Below are 20,135 nucleotides of genomic sequence, written 5' to 3'. Positions count from 1 at the left end.
TTAACCTCTGGGGAGACTGGTAAAAGGTGGTGGGAGAGGGGAAGAGAGAGGGGAGGTGGAAACCTGGGAGGAGGGAGCTGGAAGGGGGAAGCCAGGGGAAGGAGGAGGAGGGAGCTGGAAGGGGGAAGCCAGGGGAAGGAGGAGGAGGGGAAGTATAAAACTATGGTACGCCATATCTTCAGTACTGTGTACAGATGTGGTCTCCTCACCTCAAAAAAGATATTTTGGCCTTGGAAAGGGTTCAGAAAAGGGCAACTACAATGATTAGGGGTTTGGAGCAGGTCCCATATGAAGAGAGGCTAAAGAGACTGGGACTTTTCAGCTTAGAAAAGAGGAGACTGAGGGGGATATGACAGAGGTCTATAAAATCATGAGTGGTGTGGAGAGGGTGAATATAGAAAAGTTCTTTACTTGTTCCCATAATATAAGAACTAGAGGACACCAAATGAAATTAATGGGTAGCAGGCTTAAACCTAATACAAGAAAGGTCTTCACACAGTGCACAGTCAACCTGTGGAACTCCTTGCCAGAGGATGCTGTGAAGGCTAGGACTATAACAGAGTTTAAAAAACAACTAGATAAATTCATGGAGGTTAGGTCCATAAAAGGCTATTAGCCTGGGGGAAGGAAGAAATGGTGCCCCTGGCCTCTGTTTGTCAGAGGCTGGAGAAGGATGGCAGGAGACAAATTGCTTGATCACTGTCTTCGGTCCACCCCCTCTGGGGCACCTGGCACTGGCCACTGTTGGCAGACAGGCTACTGGGCTAGATGGCCCTTTGGTCTGACCCAGTATAGCCATTCTTATGTTCTTATCAGTATCAGAAGTGCACCCATGGATACGGAGCACGTAGCTCCGCGGGATCTGGTGCTTCTGGGGCGATGACTTAAAAGCCAGCTCCCCACGCGCACAGGCTCTCACCTCCCCCCAGCCCTTGCTGACTCTGTATTAGAGACAGCAAGGGGGAGGGAAGCGTGTGTAGTTGTCAGGATTAACCGATAAGCCCAGGCTTATCAGTTAATCCTATACACGACTATACGCTAACATCCCATTCACCGAGTGTCACTGTTAGCATTTCTGTAACGCAGTAAGTGCATTGCCGGGAGCAGGTACGCCTTGAGAGGCCTCCAAGCTTACCCAGTACATGGAGAGACCTTTTTTCAAAGGCCCAGCTTCTGATGGGTTTGGTCCTCCTTCTGGGATGCCACCAGATGTGCTGGGATTTCACTGAGACTACTTGCTCCACTACCCTTGGCTGCCTCTCCCTGTTTTGCTGACTTAGGCTCTCTGGCCTCTGGGAGCCCACACAGCTTGGGAAGCACCAAGTGTAGAAACACAGAGTCTGCAAACAGCTCTATACCGTAAGGCTTACCTAGAAAATCGTCCAGCACTCAATTGCAGTTCCCCTCCGGAAAGTACACCCAAAATAATATTATCTGACGCGGGAGAGAAATCACTACAATGCAAGCTCATACGTTTGCCCATCCCCTCAATGAGGAGTAACATACGCACAACTTCTCCCGCTCCCCTCCTGCTGTTAGAAATTACACAAACTACATTTGTTTAATTAAAATCTAGCTTTTACAGTTGAGAGATTGCTGTTGTTTATCAAAACAAACTAAAGCACGCATACCGTGTATGGGTGTAGGCATGGATGGAGGAAGGGCAGCGTTAGGAGTGCAGGTTGCTATGGGATGTGGGTGTAGAAAGGAAGAGAAGGGGGGTGGGACCCAATGGATGGGAGCATGGATTGGAAGGGTCTGGAGTGTGGGATGGCTTGGGATGGGGGCTTGTTGAGGAGGAAGAGGAGAGTGGTTGAGGGAGTCCTTACGTGTGGAAGGAGGCCTGGGGGGAAGGTAGTGATGGGGGTCACATGGCACGCGGGATGGGAGTGTGAGGGGAGGGACTGTGGGTTGGGAAGGAAAGAAACGGGGTTTAAGGGTCCTATAGACGGGGGAAAGGTAGGGATAGGGATAGACTGCGGGATGGGGGAGTGTTCTAGGGAGGAAAAAGAGGGGCTGATGGGCCCCGTGAAGGGAGGGATGCTCTGGGGTTGCACGTTGCTCTGAGTCTGTGGAGAGAAGAAGGGAAACTGAGGGACACCAGGAATAGGGGGTATGGGCTAGGGAAGAGCACTGGTGGGGGTGCAGCTTGTGTGAGGGGGATGTTGAAATGTACTGCGGGAGTGGAACCTCCGTTCGGACTCGCTGTCTCAGCAAACGTGAGAGAAAGGAGGCCTTGAATCTCTATCCACGCTCTGTTGAACCGCCTACTGCCCCTTCCCCAGTCCCCAAGCCACCAGGCTCCGTGCCCCAGGAGGAAGCTCTCTGCCTCAGAAGAAACCTACTGCCAGGACGCTTGAAGATTTCAAAGCACCCATCTCCTGCTCACGCAGAGCCATGGGAAGGCCGAACGCTAAGAACCCCTCCTGTGTCCCAAAAATCACGTCCAGGCAGCTCCAGTCCATCTCGGACGGTCTCTTCTCCGGACACGGCCCCGCGCCGATTCGTCTGCAAGCGCGGAAGAAAAACCCCAGCGTGAGCTCTCACTCACTAAGGTCTCTGGCTGCGGGACTTCTATCCTTTAGACCTTGCCCCTCCCTCCCCTCTCTATCGGGACCGCTACAAGAACACTGAGTCAGTCACCCCTGATGCACCACCATTTTCCCTTGCTCTACCTTGCGTACCTGCATGATTCCCGTTGGCTCCGGAGCCCTTAACCCGTGGAGATGCTCACCTGGAATGCCTGCAAGTGTCCCGTAGAAGGACACCGAAGAAGCAGAGCAAGGACAGAGACACAGACAGAAACAGACAGACAGAACCTATTGGCCAATACGGGAGAGCAACAAGAGAGAAACACACGAGAGGCAGCCAGAAACCTTACCACCTTGCGTCTCCCTCCTCGAGCCGAGCGTCTGCTGAGAAGGACACCGTGGTCCAGAGAAACCAGCACCACTGACAAACGGGAGAGCTCTTTCTCCCACAACCAAGGCAGCACCTCGGAAACCTCCGCTCGGACTCGCTGTCTCAGAAAATGTGACTTCCCTTCCTAGAACCGAGCGGGCCGTAAGCCGAGAGATTTCCAGACCCGACACTTATCTCCGTGACAGCGATGGCTGCTCCGCTCCCAGCCGGACGGTTCTCGCCTCGCTTCGACCAAGCTCCCGAGCTCGCTGTTCTCCTTTTCGTTCCATCCCCAGACGGGAGGACACCGGGACGACTGACTTCTTATCGCTTGCTACCGAACCCAGCAAAGAGGGCAAAAACAAACTTAGCCCTTCAGTCCGCAAGGACGCGGCATCGCTTTTCCTCCCCTATAACCCACCGCAGCCACCCCCTCCCGCTGCAACTGTAGAAACACGGAGAGAAAGGAGGCCTTGAATCTCTATCCACGCTCTGTTGAACCGACTACTGCCCCTTCCCCAGTCCCCAAGCCACCAGGCTCCGTGCCCCAGCAGGAAGCTCTCTGCCTCAGAAGAAACCTACTGCCAGGACGCTTGAAGATTTCAAAGCACCCATCTCCTACTCACGCAGAGCCATGGGAAGGCCGAACGCTAAGAACCCCTCCTGTGTCCCAAAAATCACGTCCAGGCAGCTCCAGTCCATCTCGGACGGTCTCTTCTCCGGACACGGCCCCGCGCCGATTCGTCTGCAAGCGCGGAAGAAAAACCCCAGCGTGAGCTCTCACTCACTAAGGTCTCTGGCTGCGGGACTTCTATCCTTTAGACCTTGCCCCTCCCTCCCCTCTCTATCGGGACCGCTACAAGAACACTGAGTCAGTCACCCCTGATGCACCACCACTTTCCCTTGCTCTACCTTGCGTACCTGCATGATTCCCGTTGTCTCCGGAGCCCTTAACCCGTGGAGATGCTCACCTGGAATGCCTGCAAGTGTCCCGTAGAAGGACACGGCAGAAGCAGAACAAGGACAGAGACACAGACAGAAACAGACAGACAGAACGTATTGGCCAATACGAGAGAGCAACAAGAGAGAAACACACGAGAGGCAGCCAGAAACCTTACCACCTTCCGTCTCCCTCCTCGAGCCGAGCGTCTGCTGAGAAGGACACCGTGGTCCAGAGAAACCAGCACCACTGACAAACGGGAGAGCTCTTTCTCCCACAACCAAGGCAGCACCTCGGAAACCTCCGCTCGGACTCGCTGTCTCAGAAAACGTGACTTCCCTTCCTAGAACCGAGCGGGCCGTAAGCCGAGAGATTTCCAGACCCGACACTTATCTCCGTGACAGCGATGGCTGCTCCGCTCTCAGCCGGACGGTTCTCGCCTCGCTTCGACCAAGCTCCCGAGCTCGCTGTTCTCCTTTTCGTTCCATCCCCAGACGGGAGGACACCGGGACGACTGACTTCTTATCGCTTGCTACCGAACCCAGCAAAGAGGGAAAAAACAAACTTAGCCCTTCAGTCCGCGGCATCGCTTTTCCTCCCCTATAACCCACCGCAGCCACCCCCTCCCGCTGCAACTGTAGAAACACGGAGAGAAAGGAGGCCTTGAATCTCTATCCACGCTCTGTTGAACCGACTACTGCCCGTTCCCCAGTCCCCAAGCCACCAGGCTCCGTGCCCCAGCAGGAAGCTCTCTGCCTCAGAAGAAACCTACTGCCAGGACGCTTGAAGATTTCAGAGCACCCGTCTCCTACTCACGCAGAGCCATAGGAAGGCCGAACGCTAAGAACCCCTCCTGTGTTCCAAAAATCACGTCCAGGCAGCTCCAGTCCATCTCGGACGGTTTCTTCTCCGGACACGGCCCCGCGCCGATTCGTCTGCAAGCGCGGAAGAAAAACCCCAGCGTGAGCTCTCACTCACTAAGGTCTGTGGCTCTGGGAATTCTATCCTTTAGCCCTTTCCCCCCCTCTCGCCTATGTATCGGGTCCTCTACAAGAACACTGAGTCAGGTCAGCCATGACGCACCACCGCTCTCCCTTGCGCGACTTGCGTACCTGCAGAATTCCCGTTGGCTCGTGAGCCCTTAACCCTTGGAGATGCTCACCTGGAATGCCTGCAAGTGTGCTGTACAAGGACACGGCAGAAGCAGAGCAAGGACAAAGACACAGACAGAAACAGACAGACAGAACGTATTGGCCAATACTAGAGAGCAACAAGAGAGAAACACATGAGAGGCAGCCAGCAACCTTACCACCCTGCATCTTCCTCCTCGAGCCAAGCGTCTGCTGAAAAGGACACCGTGTTCCAGAGAAACCAGCACCCCTGACCCACGGGAGCCCTGTTTCTCCCACCACCAAGGAAGCACCTCGCGAACCTCCACTGGGATTCGCTGTCTAAGAAAACGTGACTTCCCTTCCTAGGGACGAGTGGGCCGTAAGCCGAGAGATTTCCAGACCTGACACTTATCTCCGTGACAGTGACGGCTGCTCCGCTCCCAGCTGCACGGTTCTCTCCTCGCTTCGACCAAGCTCCAGAGCTCGCTGTTCTCGTTTCTGTTCCGTCCCCAGACGGGAGGACACCGGGAGGGTTGACTTCCTATCGCTCGCTACCCAACCCAGCAAAGGGGGAAATCAAACCAAGCAACTTACTTTTCAGTCTCTCTGTACCAGGGAAACCAGTACACCTGACAACGTAAAAGGGAATACGTTGGCATGTCAGTCCGTAATGTCGCGTAACCTCTTCTCACATCTAAATTATGCTGCTGTCTTCCACCCTCCCACTCCGCCTCTCCCTGGCACTGCAGAAATACCAGTGGAGAAGAGCGCTTTGAGCCCACATCCAAATAGTCTCCTTACAGAGCGTACCCAGCAGAATTCTTCGTACCCAAAAGGAAGCTCATGGCCTGTGATGAAACCCACTGCTAGTTGTCCCCTACTTTTTTGAAGGCTCCCAAGACCACATCTGTGGAGATGTTCACCCAGCAGACCTGCCCATGTCCTGTGGATGGAGACAGCAGCACTGCGAAGAATAGAGTCTCAAAGGGGCTGATCAGTGGAGAAGTTCATTTCCTATTTTGGTCTCTACGTGGGCGCATCTAGACTAGCAAGATTTTGCGCAAAAGCGGCCGCTTGTGCAAAAACTTCCCAGCTGTCTACACTGGCCGCTTGAATTTGCGCAAGAGCACTGACGTTCTAATGGAAGAATTCAGTCCTTCTTGCGCAAACACTTTGACGCTCCCGCTCAGGGATAAGCCCTCTTGCGCAGGAATACTCGCACAACAAGGCCAGTGTAGACAGGCACCGTCATTTTTTCTGCAAGAAAGCCCCGATGGCTAAAATGGCTATCGGAGCTTTCTTGCGCAAAAGCACTTTTTGTGCAAAAGCATCCCTGCCAATCTAGACGCTCTTTTGCGGAAATACTTTTAACGGAAGAACTTTTCCGTTAAAAGTATTTCACAAAATCATGCCAGTCTAGACGCAGCCCCTAAGTGTGACTGTCTTGAATACGTGGTATTGGGGGCTGCACTGTGGAGGGGAGAGGTCTGAGAATCCCAGGGACACTGACAGTTTGGGGGATTTAGAGGCCCCAGAGTTGAAGAATAGCATGGAGGAGTGTTTGAGGGCCCTTGGTTGGCGGGCAAAGTCAACTCAGCAAGTTCATGGGGAACAATAATTGGAACTGGGGAGAGCTGGGGCTTAAGGGATCCCATGAATGGAGGGAGAACCGGTGCGGGGAGCAGATTAGGGAAGGATATGGCAGGCTGCCAGTGTTGGGAAGAAGGAGGACTGAGGGGGTAGGAGTGCAACTTGAGGGCGCGGACGAAGGAATAACAGAGGCTGACAGGTTTCAGGCCTGGCGAGACAGGGGTGTGTGGGTTGGGAAGGAAGGAAGAAGGGAGGCTGGAAGGTCGCAGACCTGGCGAGACAGGGGTGTGCGAGGAGGGTGTGTGGGTTGGGAAGGAAGCCAACAGGGAGCTGAGAGGTCCCACGTACGGGGGATGGGCAGGAAGAGGGCGCAGGTCGGGGTGAGCTTGGGGGTGTTGCAGGGAGCAAAATGGGGGACCGATAGACCCCATGAATGGAGAAAGGGGCTAGAGGGGACATGTTGGTTTGGGCGTTGTGGAGAGGAAGGAAAGCGAGGGACCCGAAGGATAAAAATATGGTTGAAGCGAGCGAGGGCACTCATGGGGGATAAGATTGGCTTGGGGGTGTTGTAATGCACTGGGGAAGTGAGGGAAGGGAGGTGCCGGTTCGGCTGCAGCACAGATAATGGGGGGGCAGGATAGGCTGCGGTAGGAGGAGTGGGGGTGCTGATGGACTGGGGGTGTGATAGATTGGGGGTGGAGTGAAAGGGGGTGTGGGAAGCACTGGGGGCAGAGGAAGAGGGGCAGGTCGGGCTAGGGATGCAGGTTGGACTGGGAAGCGGGGGAATGGGGGTGTACGTTGGACTAGGGGTGCTGAATGGAGTGGAGAGTGAGAAGAATGGGGGTGCAGGTTGGGTTGAGGTGTAGAGTGCACAGGGAGTGTGAGGAGGGTGCAGGTTGAGCTAAGGATATTGAATAAACTGGGGGTAGGGTAACGGGGGTGCAGGCTGGGCAGGGGGGTATTGAATGGACTGGGGAAGAGGGGTGCAGGTTGCGCTGGGAGTGTTGAAAGGACTGGGGGAGGGGGTGCAGATTGGGTGGCGGGTGTAGAATGGACTGGAGGGCAGGGGAGGGGAGGTTCAGCATGCACTGGAGTGGGGGGTGTAGAATGGCCTGGGGGCCGGGGGAGGGGCTTGCAGGTTGAGAGGGGGGTGTTGAAAGGACTGGGGGGGGATAACAGGGGCAGGTTGGGTGGGGGGTGTAGAATGGCCTGGGGGGGGTAACAGGTGCAGGTTGGGTGGGGGTGTAGAATGGCCTGGGGGGGTAACAGGTGCAGGTTGGGTGGGGGGTGTAGAATGGCCTGGGGGGGTAACAGGTGCAGGTTGGGTGGGGGGTGTAGAATGGCCTGGGGGGGTAACAGGTGCAGGTTGGGTGGGGGGTGTAGAATGGCCTGGGGGGGTAACAGGTGCAGGTTGGGTGGGGGGTGTAGAATGGCCTGGGGGGGTAACAGGTGCAGGTTGGGTGGGGGGTGTAGAATGGCCTGGGGGGGGTAACAGGTGCAGGTTGGGTGGGGGGTGTAGAATGGCCTGGGGGGGGTAACAGGTGCAGGTTGGGTGGGGTGTAGAATGGCCTGGGGGGGGTAACAGGTGCAGGTTGGGTGGGGGTGTAGAATGGCCTGGGGGGGGGTAACAGGTGCAGGTTGGGTGGGGGTGTAGAATGGCCTGGGGGGGGGGTAACAGGTGCAGGTTGGGTGGGGGGTGTAGAATGGCCTGGGGGGGTAACAGGTGCAGGTTGGGTGGGGGGTGTAGAATGGCCTGGGGGGGTAACAGGTGCAGGTGGGGGGGGGGTGTAGAATGGCCTGGGGGGGTAACAGGTGCAGGTTGGGTGGGGGGTGTAGAATGGCCTGGGGGGGGTAACAGGTGCAGGTTGGGTGGGGGTGTAGAATGGCCTGGGGGGGGGTAACAGGTGCAGGTTGGGTGGGGGTGTAGAATGGCCTGGGGGGGGGTAACAGGTGCAGGTTGGGTGGGGGGTGTAGAATGGCCTGGGGGGTAACAGAGGTGCAGGTTGGGGGGGGGTGTAGAATGGCCTGGGGGGGTAACAGGTGCAGGTTGGGGGTGGGTGTAGAATGGCCTGGGGGGGTAACAGGTGCAGGTTGGGGGGGGGGGGTGTAGAATGGCCTGGGGGGGTAACAGGTGCAGGTTGGGGGGGGGGGTGTAGAATGGCCTGGGGGGGTAACAGGTGCAGGTTGGGGGGGGGGGGGTGTAGAATGGAGCAGTTGATGCAGGTGGGGTGGAAGGTGGGGGAGGGGGATGCAGCTCGGGGGGGGGGGGCTGTGCAGAGCGGGGGGGGCTGAGGATCGCGGGGCGGGGGCAGACAGGGGCGGGGCCTGAGTAGCGCTGCGGGGGCGCCCTACGATACAGTTGGGGGCGGGGAGAGGCTCGAACACGCTGGGCGTGGCTATGACGGCCGGGGCGGGAGGGGCGTGGCTATGATTGGGGCGGGGCGGACTTAGACACGCCCCGGGAGGCCGCACTGTGGGAACTACAACTCCCAGGATGCATCGCTCACGCTGGGCGTGACACCGCGCGAGACCAACCCCTGGATCAGCGGCTGGATTGTGATGTCACTTCCGCTGCTCCCGCCCAATCGAACAGCCCATGGGAGCTGCGGATTGGGGCACGGAACGTTTCCCACAAGCCACCGCGGCTACTTTCCCTGCTCCCCTCGGCCCCCCCCCGCCTCAGAGAGCCCCCCCCCCCCCAAACTGCCCAGCCGGCTTGTCCTGTGACGTCAGGACCTGCCAACCCCCCACTCTGCCCCCCCACCAAACCCCCCTGTAGTCTGCCCCCAACCCCCCACTCTGCCCCCCCACCAAACCCCCTGTAGTCTGCCCCCCAGTCCCCCACTCTGCCCCCCCACCAAAACCCACTGTAGTCTGCCCCCCAGCCCCCCACTCTGCCCCCCCACCAAACCCCCCTGTAGTCTGCCCCCCAACCCCCCACTCTGCCCCCCACCAAACCCCCTGTAGTCTGCCCCCCAGCCCCCCACTCTGGCCCCCCACCAAACCCCCCTGTAGTCTGCCCCCCAGCCCCCCACTCTGCCCCCCAACCCCCCACTCTGCCCCCCAGCCCCCCACTCTGCCCCCCCACCAAACCCCCCTGTAGTCTGCCCCCCAACCCCCCACTCTGCCCCCCCACCAAACCCCCCACTCTGCCCCCAACCCCCCACTCTGCCCCCCCACCAAACCCCCTGTAGTCTGCCCCCCAACTCCCCACTCTGCCCCCCAGCCCCCCACTCTGCCCCCCCACCAAACCCCCCTGTAGTCTGCCCCCCAACCCCCCACTCTGCCCCCCCACCAAACCCCCCTGTAGTCTGCCCCCCAACCCCCCACTCTGCCCCCCCACCAAACCCCCCTGTAGTCTGCCCCCCAACCCCCCACTCTGCCCCCCAGCCCCCCACTCTGCCCCCCACTAAACCCCCCTGTAGTCTGCCCCCCAACCCCCCTCTTTGCCCCCCCACCAAACCCCCTGTAGTGCCCCCCAAACCCCCCACTCTGCCCCCCAACCCCCCACTCTGCCCCCCCACCAAACCCCCTGTAGTCTGCCCCCCAAACCCCCACTCTGCCCCCCCCCCGCACTCTACTCCACCCCAACCCCCCGCAGTCTACTCCAGCACCACTAAACCCCCCCACTCTGCCCCCCACCAAACCCCCCTGTAGTCTGCCCCCCAACTCCCCACTCTGCCCCCCCACCAAACTCCCCTGTAGTCTGCCTCCCAACCCCCCACTCTGCCCCCCAACTCCCCACTCTGCCCCCCCTGCACTCTACTCCACCCCAACCCCCCCTGCAGTCTACTCCAGCACCACCAAACCCCCCCACTCTGCTCCCCACCAAACTCTTCATTCAGTCTGCTCCTCCCCAACCCCCCTATTCTACTCCCCCCACCAAACTCTTCATTCAGTCTGCTCCTCCCCAACCCCCCACTCTGCTCCTCCCTACCCCCAGCAGTCAGCTCCCCCCACCACTCTGCCCCCCGCACTCTACTCCACCCCAACCCCCCCACTCTGCCCCCCCACCAAACTCCCCCACTCTGCCCCCCCTGCACTCTACTCCACCCCAACCCCCCCTGCAGTCTACTCCAGCACCACCAAACCCTCCCACTCTGCTCCCCCACCAAACTCTTCATTCAGTCTGCTCCTCCCCAACCCCCCCACTCTGCTCCCCCCACCAAACTCTTCATTCAGTCTGCTCCTCCCCAACCCCCCACTCTTCTCCTCCCTACCCCCAGCAGTCAGCTCCCCCCACCAAATACCCCCCCCACACACACACACCCAACTGCCCAGCGGGCTTGTGTGGGACAGGCAGATGCTGCTGCTGCCTTACAAAGTGCAGCGGGGCAGCGTGAGGCGGGTTGGGGGGGGGGCTGCCTCGGCTGCGTCCGGTTTGAAACACTGAGGCTGTGTCTGCAACTGGCGCCATCTCGCGCCAAAGCGGCCGCTCTTGCGCGGAAACTTGCTGCCTGTCTACACTGGCCGTGTGTGCTTGCGCAAGGAAACTGACCTTCTCCTGTGTACAACCAGGGCTCCTGGCGCAAGAACTAGGATGCTCCTGCTCAGGAAGAAGCCTCTTGCGCAAGAGCCCTTCCGGCACAGGCCAGTGCGGACAGGTAACAGGAATTTCTTGCGCAAGAAAGGCCGACGGTTAAAACGGCCATCGGAGTTTATTGCGCAAGAGAGCGTCCACACTGGCACGGATGCTCTTGCGTAAAAGCACATGCCAGTGCAGACGCGCTCTCAGAATCCTAGAACCACAGAGCTGGAAGAGACCTCAGAAGGTCAAGTCCAGCCCCCTGCGCTAGGCAGGACCAATCCCAACTAAATCAACCCGGCCAGGGCTGTGTCAAGCCGACACTTAAACACCTCTAGGGATGGAGACTCCACTGCCTCCCTAGGGAACCCATCCCAGTGTTTCCCCACCCGCCTAGGGAAATAGTTTTTCCTAATATCCAACCTGGACCTCTCCCACCGCAACTTGAGACCTTTGCTCCTTGTTCTGCCATCTGTCACCACTGAGAACAGCCTTTCTGCAGCCTCTTTGGAACCTCCCTTCAGGAGGTTGAAGGCTGCTCTCAAATCCCCCCCAATCGACTCCGAGCCCTGTTCCCGGGGGGCGCGATTGGAGCACGTACCTGGACACCTTCCGGTCACGGTTCCCAGTCGGTTGCTGTCAGGCCGTGGACCGAGCAAACGTCACTTCCGGTCCGTGGGACGGGGCGCGGGCGTCCACCGCGCCACACGTGCCGGCACGACGCTACATTGTGAGAGCTCACAGCGCCCACGTGACTGCTGTTTGTTGCCCCGCGAGGGATGTGAGACGCACAGCTCCTGCCTCGTGCCAGAACGCGCCAAGGAGTTACAATCCCCCCGCCCACATCAGTGCATCATGGGAGACCGAGTGGGGTTGCCAGGTGTGAACTGTCAAAACAAGAGACCCCCTGAGAGGGCGCGTGTCCATCTCAGTGTCTGCCAGCTCCCGCTGCAGTCACGGGTGGGGCCCTGAGCCCGAGTCCCTGTCCCGCCTGCCTCTTCCCTCTGGCCCTCTCAGACTGTCTGGGCCATTGCAGGCTCTGGCTGGGGAGGGGAGGGGTGTTGCTCTCCAGGAGTGGGACCCTAGGATCTGCCTGGCACTGCAGCCAGGACACCGTCTGACTGGAATACGTCACGAACACGTGCCCCTGCAAAAGCCACACGCCGCGCCAAATGCTTCCATGCAGGAACGCGCTGCCATGGCCCCGTCTGACTGTCATGCCCCCTCTCTGCACACTCCTCAGGCACAGGCAGCAGCGTGGGCAGGCAGGCAGGCAGGCAGGCAGCTCTGCGAAGCCAGCACCAGCTCCTGTCTCCCCCTCTTGCCTCTAGAAGAGGCAGCAAGGGGTTTGACAGGTGGGTCCATGAAGCCGCCACCACACAGTGCTCATGCATATCAGCTCCCGCCTGCCTCCTTCCACCATACTGCTTCCTCTGTATCAGAGGCAGCAGCACAGAGGTGGGGGAACAGGCCGATCCAACGCTTGTGGGGAGCTGATCAACTGTACAACCGCGCCCTCTTGCGACAAGCTGACTTAAAAGCTGGCTTCCCACAGGTATCAGCTCACACCTCCTCCCTCCTTGCTGCCTCTGACAGACAGCGGGTAAGAGGGGAGAATGCGTGTAATCGACAGGATTGACCAATAACTTGAGGCTTATTGGTTAATCGTGTAGTCGTCTGTACCTTGACATTCCAAGAGAAAACCACTAAATCTGGTGTGGAGAGTTTAGCCCCTAACCAGCCAGCAGCGAGCAATACCGCTGAGCTGATAAGTGCGGGGAACAGAACAGCTAAAAAGTCAGTGATAACATCTAACTCTAAAATGGTGAGCAATACATTAAAACAGAAGCTCTTAAATATGAATAAACTGCAACACCCGTGCAAAAGAATATGAACAGAACACCAGGCATTTAGATTTATTTCCAAAGTAAAAGGCTTGTGTATTTCTAGGGTAAAACATACATAAAAACGTGATGTTCAACTCATTAAGTTATTGCTGGAACATGGATTACAGCAGGGGTTCTCAACATTCGTGATACCACCACCCCCTAAAATGCTAAACGAATTTGTGTGGCCACCCACCCTCACTGCCCTGGGTCGCTTCCTCCCCCCCTTCTCACCAGACTCCTTGCTCTCCTGGGGTTCCTTCATGGCACGTGCAGTCCTTAACACCCTCCCCCCTGCAGGCTCCTTTCCCCCATCTCTTTCTCCTCTGTGCCTCTTTTCTGCTCCGCATCCCACTCTCCCGCTGCCTTGTCTCCTCCTGTAGCTGAGCCACGCTCCTGGAGCCCCATGGCCCCGGCCATGCTGTGCGGCTTTCTGGCAGCTGCCTTCCGCCTCCCTGCCGCTCTTCACAGCCGGGGGGAGAGGGGTCGCAAGTGAAATACCTGGTGCCTGCAGGACTAAGTATTTGCTAGGTGATGCTTATAAATTAAGGCAATAATGCAATGAGCCTGTATCGAAGACTGTACTCGAGCCAAATAAAGACACAAGGCGTAAAAAGCCTTAAGCATATGTAACTAAAAATAACCCTAGATAATACCGTCTTAAACACTAAAATGCTGAAATGACTGAAGAGGTGGCAGGTAGCCACGGGATGCTAGTTCATAGCATCTGGAAATAAAACAACAACAACAACAACTGGTCTGGTAGCACTTTATAGACTAACAAACAATGTAGCTAGGATCATGAGCTTTCGTGGACTCAGGATACCATCTACGTAAGAACGGCCGTACTGGATCAGACCAAAGGTCCATCTAGCCCAATAGCCTGTCTGCCGACAGTGGCCAGCACCAGGTGCCCCGGAGAGGGTGGACCAAAGACAATGATCAAGCCATTTGTCTCCTGCCATCCTTCTCCAGCCTCTGACAGACAGAGGCCAAGGACACCATTGTATCCCCTGGCTAATAGCCATTTATGGACCTAACCTCCATGAAATTATCTAGCTTCTCTTTAAACTCTGTTATAGTGCTAGCCTTCACAGCCTCCTCTGGCAAGGAGTTCCACAGGTTGACTACATGCTGCGTGAAGAAGAACTTTCATTTATTAGTTTTAAACCTGTTACCCGTTAATTTCATTTGGTGTCCTCTAGTTCTTCTATTATGGGAACTAATAAATAACTTTTCTTTATCTGCCCTCTCCACACCACTCATGACTTTATAGACCTCTATCATATCCCCCCTCGGTCTCCTCTTTTCTAAACTGAAAAGTCCCAATCGCTTTAACCTCTCTTCATATGGGACCCGTTCCAAACCCCTAATCATTTTAGTTGCCCTTTTCTGGACCCTTTCCAAGGCCAAAATATCTTTTTTGAGGTGAGGAGACCACATCTGTACACAGTATTCAAGATGTGGGTGTACCATAGTTTTATACAGGGGCAGTAAGAGATTCTGGGTCTTATTTTCTATCCCTTTCCTAGTAATTCCTAGCATCCTATTTGCCTTTTTGGCCGCCGTTGCACACCGTGTGGAAGTTTTCAAAGAACTGTCCACGATAACTCCAAGATCTCTTTCCTGATTTGTCATAGCCAAAGTAGCCCCCGTCATTCTGTACGTATAGTTGGGGTTATTTTTCCCGATGTGCATTACTTTACACTTATCCACATGAAATTTCATTTGCCATTTTGTTGCCCAATCACTCCGTTTGGTGAGATCTTTTTGGAGTCTCTCACAGTCTGCTTCTGTCTTGACTATCCTGAACAGTTTGGTATCATCTGCAAACTTTACCACCTCACTCCTTACCCCTTTCTCCAGATCATTTACGAATAAGTTGAAAAGGATTGGTCCCAGGACTGACCCTTGGGGGACACCACTAGTTACCCCTCTCCATTCTGAAAATTTACCATTTCTTCCTACCCTTTGTTTCCTGCCTTTTAACCAGTTCTCAATCCAAGAAAGGACCTTCCCTCTTCTCCCATGGCCATGGAATTGACACAAGAGCCTTTGGTGAGGAACCTTGTGAGGAACCTCAGGAGGCGGGAAGGGCTCGAGACGCCTCCTGGGCATGCGTGGCTCAACAGGGGAAACTGCTATACAAAGCTCCGATCTGAGGCTCAGGGCGACCCTTCACCTACAGTGGAGCACCCACTGGGACACTACGCGAAGAACTACTACTGGATCCCCCTTGTCTGCATGTTTGTTAACCCCTTCAGAGAACACTAATAGATTAATAAGACATGATTTCCCTTTACAGAAACCATGTTGACTTTTGTCCAACAAACTAGGTTCGTCTACATGCCTCACAATTTTATTCTTTACTATTGTTTCAACTAACTTGCCTGCTACCGAAGTCAGACCCGATGGTCTAGCCAGCCTCAGAACCATACTTCCCTTGGGATCTGGCTGTGACGTTACCTTGATAAGGCATATTTACTCTGCTATTTCCAACCCAATAGCAACAGAAATGAAATCCAGGACCCCTACCAGCATATCCCCTTCAAACCCTCCCCATCCAAATCCCCAGCCCGCGCTGACCGCAAGGCAAGCAGGGACGTTAGGCAGCCATGAAGTGAATAGTCCTGGAAGCGCACAAAATACTGTCGGTTCCACGACTATTCGATAGTCTCCTGAGGTGGGGCCGGCAGCCAGTGCGCTCCCAGCCCCCACTCCCAGGAAGCCCCCCCACCCCCAGCACGGACTGCTTCCTTTGACGCTGCCCCGGCATCTCACGCAGCTGCCTCCGTCCGCAGTGAGCCCTGGCGACCCCCACCCCGCCTGCCATTGCTGCCTGCGATAGCTGGCACATGCGGGGAGCTGGCTGGAAAGCTTCGTGCAGGTACCGGCTCCGTCTGCCCCCCACACCCTCCGCGCCACGCCTCTCTATCAGCAGTAAAGTGGGGGGAATGGGAGCCAGTGCCATGGAGAGCCACCTGTGCCCCCGCCCCTCCCTCCTGTGCTCACGCCCCTGCCCCTTCCTGAGGCTGGGCAGGAACTGGGCGGTGAGCGCTCCCCCGCCCGGAGGCTAGCGGCTGTGCTGGAACCTGGGGCGGTGAGTGGCTATCCCCCCCTCCCCCCGCAGGGGAGGTGAAAGGGCGGGGGTGGGGGAAAAGCCCCAAGGCTCCCTGCCGGATCCAACTTGCAAGGAAGAAGCGGAGCTAGAATCGGCTCCGCACACTGCTGCTTCCCTTCCTCCTCCCCCTCCCACAGCAGGGCATGGACCCGCTTCCTGGAGGATTTTCCTGCTACTCCCATTTGCCAATATCCTGCCAATGGGAGCAGCGGGAGGCTGATCCTGGGCCATGGTGCTGGCAGCACTGTGAAAGAAGTTAGTGGCCCCTCACTCACCCAGGCTGAGACCCCACGCCCCCAGCCTGCTCACACACACCCTCCACTGAGACCCCTCACACCCAGCCTGCTCCTACACCTCACCCCTGTCCAGACACCCCACCCCCAGCCCGCTCCCCCACCTTCCCTCGCGCCCCCTCCTCCTCCTCCGGGCCAGACACCCCACCCCCAGCCCGCTCCCCCACCTTCCCTCGCGCCCCCCCCTCCTCCCCTCCGGGCCAGACACCCCACCCCCAGCCCGCTCCCCCACCTTCCCTCGCGCCCCCTCCTCCCCCGGGCCAGACACCCCACCCCCAGCCCGCTCCCCCACCTTCCCTCGCGCCCCCTCCTCCCCCGGGCCAGACACCCCTCCCCCAGCCCGCTCCCCCGCCTTCCCTCGCGCCCCCTCCTCCTCCCCCGGGCCAGACACCCCACCCCCAGCCCGCTCCCCCACCTTCCCTCGCGCCCCCTCCTCCCCCGGGCCAGACACCCCTCCCCCAGCCCGCTCCCCCACCTTCCCTCGCGCCCCCTCCCCCCCCGCGCCAGACACCCCTCCCCCAGCCCGCTCCCCCACCTTCCCTCGCGCCCCCTCCCCCCCCGGGCCAGACACCCCTCCCCCAGCCCGCTCCCCCACCTTCCCTCGCGCCCCCTCCTCCCCCGGGCCAGGCGCCCCTCCCCGAGCCCGCTCCCCCACCTTCCCTCGCGCCCCCTCCCCCCCCGGGCCAGACACCCCTCCCCCAGCCCGCTCCCCCACCTTCCCTCGCGCCCCCTCCTCCCCCGGGCCAGACACCCCTCCCCGAGCCCGCTCCCCCACCTTCCCTCGCGCCCCCTCCTCCCCCGGGCCAGGCGCCCCTCCCCGAGCCCGCTCCCCCACCTTCCCTCGCGCCCCCTCCCCCCCCGGGCCAGACACCCCTCCCCCAGCCCGCTCCCCCACCTTCCCTCGCGCCCCCTCCTCCCCCGGGCCAGACACCCCTCCCCGAGCCCGCTCCCCCACCTTCCCTCGCGCCCCCTCCCCCCCCGCGCCAGACACCCCTCCCCCAGCCCGCTCCCCCACCTTCCCTCGCGCCCCCTCCCCCCCCGGGCCAGACACCCCTCCCCCAGCCCGCTCCCCCACCTTCCCTCGCGCCCCCTCCCCCCCCGGGCCAGACACCAACAAGCTCTATGAAGAGGCTGAGGGATTTAGGTTTCTTTAGTCTGAAGAGGAGACCATGAGGGGGGATTTTATAGTAGCCTTCAACTTCCTTATAAGGACACAGGAACGCAAGGTAACCTGTTCTCCCAACTCTCGCTTTCAGACGGCGTGGGGAACCTTATTGGGGGGGCGGAAGGCACACACTAGTAGGGTTGCCAGATGGTTTCAGCAAAAAAAAAAAAAAAAAAAAAGGCGCCAGGAACATTTTTGTTGAGGGAAAAAAGCCAACCAAACAAAAAAACCCCACCCGGAACATTTTTGTTGAGCAAAATCCAGTTGTGACCCCTTTAATTAGTCAGCCAATCTCCCCGCCCCGGCTTATTTCTGCTGGGCGCAGAGGAAAAGCAGAAAATACTGGACATTTTGTATGTCCGGTATTTTCTAAATTTATTTACCGGACAAAAAGTGCAACTACCGGGCTGTCTGGCTCAGTGCTAGACACCTGGCAACCCTACACACAAGTGTGAAGAAAAAAAAAATCCCAAACCCCACCATCCGCATTAACACATGCCCCAACTGAGAAGGAGGAAGAGGCTTCCCACATTCCCCTCGCACACTTGTGAGGAGGGGGGGGGGCGGGGGGCGGGGCGGGGCAGGCTAGCAGAATTTGTCTGCTCCAATCTGGCCACCCAGAGAAATAAAAAAGCAAATTGAAAGAGCCAGACGAATACCTAGAAACCATCTACTTCAAGACAGACCCAAGAAAACCAACAATAGAACACCACTTGTCATCACCTACAACCCCCAACTTAAACCTGTCCAACACATTATCAATAAACTACAGCCTATATTGGAACAGGATACCATACTCAAAGAGGCTCTGGGAGACAGACCCATAGTCTCCTATAGACAACCACCTAACCTCAAGATGATTCTTACCAACCACCACAGGACATACCACACTAATACCAACCCTGGTACCTTCCCTTGCAACAAACCCCGTTGCTAGCTTTGTCCACATATTCATTCTGCTGATACCATTATTGGACCCAACCAAGTGAGTTATAAGATCAAGAACACATATTCCTGCGCATCCAGAAATATAATCTATGCTATCGTGTGCCGAAAGTGTCCGTCTGCTATGTACATTGGACAAACATCTCAGACACTTCGCCAAAGCATTAATGCCCACAAAACAGATATCAGACAAGATCACAAAGAGAAAACAGTTTCTTGCCATTTTAACCAGAAAGGACACTCTCTCAATGACTTAACCACCTGCATTCTGCTACAAAGACCTTTTACATCTGCACTTGAAAGGGAATCCTCTGAACTGTCATTCATGTTAAAATTCGACACTTTCCAACAAGGACTTAAACATTTGAACTATCTCACCCATTACCAAGATAGTTTCCCCAATTATCACCTCTAATACCATTAACTCACAAACATCTCACTCTCCCTACCTCTAATATCATCAATTCACAGACACTTACCTTCCTTCCTCCCCCCCCACCGCATCCCCCTCCTGTTCTGCAATGTGATTTGTCCTTTTCATATTTGTTCTTTTTTTTAATTGTATCCTTTGGTATATATGGTTGTGACTACTTTCTTCCACTATTTGATCTGAGGAAGTGGGTCTGGCCCACGAAAGCTCATCATCTAATAAACCATCTTGTTAGTCTTTAAAGTGCTACATTGTCCTGCATTTTGCTTCAACTACCCCAGACTAACACGGCTACATTTCTATCACCAATCTGGAGGGGAGCTAGAGCGTTAGTGTGGGAACCTTGAGTCTCGAGGGCCACACTCACGTGAGCTGGGGTATTAGGTTCCTCACCCCTGCTTTAAAAACAAAACCTCTTACTCTTAAAAATCGATCCCCATATCTCTGGTCGGACCAGCTTCACGCAGGTCCTCGTGGATGGAAAACTGCAGCAAACTGTATGAACAGAAACAAACAGAAGCCCCAATCGCAGCTGGAGGTGGGGCGAGGCTGCCCCAGCAGGGACACAACGGGGCAGCCGCCCACCACCAGATCAGGAAAACAACCGCGCCATTCCCCGTCCAGCAGGAAGGCGAGTGCCGCTGCAAGGCTCCGCAACGGAGGTGGGCGGCAGAGGGGTGTTTGTGCGCGGCCGCGCGCCTTCAGCGGCAACTCCCCTGGTGCCCCCTTCTCTAGTCCAGCCAGACCTAAAATGCTCAGTGCTTAGAAGGCGGGTGGGGAACCTAAGGCCTGGGTGCTTGGGGCTCCTCCACCGTCGCCCCCTCCCCACGCCGTGGGGCTGGAGCGCACAAAGCGACTAGGCTGGGCCCTGCAGTGCTCTGGCGCCAGGGGGACGTTTCTCCGCTCAGCTGGGGGCCAGGCAGGGAGGCTTTTCTGTCGGTTGGTTTGTCTGTCACCTATTTGCCCCCCAATTCTCAGCCACTCCCCCCCCTCTCCCCACACGCCCCCACCCAGGACGCTCTCGGCCTCTGCAGGAGGCACAGCCGGGCACTGGGCAGCACTGCGGGAAGCCAGGGCCAGAGCATCCCCCCCCCCCACAGCGCTCCCCGCCGAACTGCCCCCCCCCCCGGGCACAGGGGGGATTCAGCGGGCACCCGGCCCCGCCCCCAGGCAGCGAGCAGCGCGGGGAGCAGGGCTCAGGCCGCCCCGCCCCCCCGCGTGCGGGAC

The 20,135-nt window shown here is 57.5% G+C and overlaps 1 long non-coding RNA gene across 1 annotated transcript in view; it reads right to left on the bottom strand.

The window, feature by feature from the left end:
* Window positions 1-1,556: 1,556 nt before the first annotated feature.
* LOC142824166 (uncharacterized) overlaps window positions 1,557-20,135 on the bottom strand; it is a 64,565-nt gene continuing 45,986 nt past the window's right edge. Inside the window, exon 4 of the long non-coding RNA XR_012899110.1 lies at window positions 1,557-2,190. This is a non-coding gene — a long non-coding RNA (uncharacterized LOC142824166). The remainder of the gene's footprint in view (window positions 2,191-20,135) is intronic.

This window comes from Pelodiscus sinensis, unplaced genomic scaffold (assembly GCF_049634645.1).
Source record: "Pelodiscus sinensis isolate JC-2024 unplaced genomic scaffold, ASM4963464v1 ctg103, whole genome shotgun sequence".
Lineage (NCBI taxonomy): Eukaryota > Metazoa > Chordata > Testudines > Trionychidae > Pelodiscus > Pelodiscus sinensis.
The sequence above is the reverse complement of the archived record's forward strand: the minus strand, read 5'-3'. Positions and strand labels throughout refer to the sequence as shown.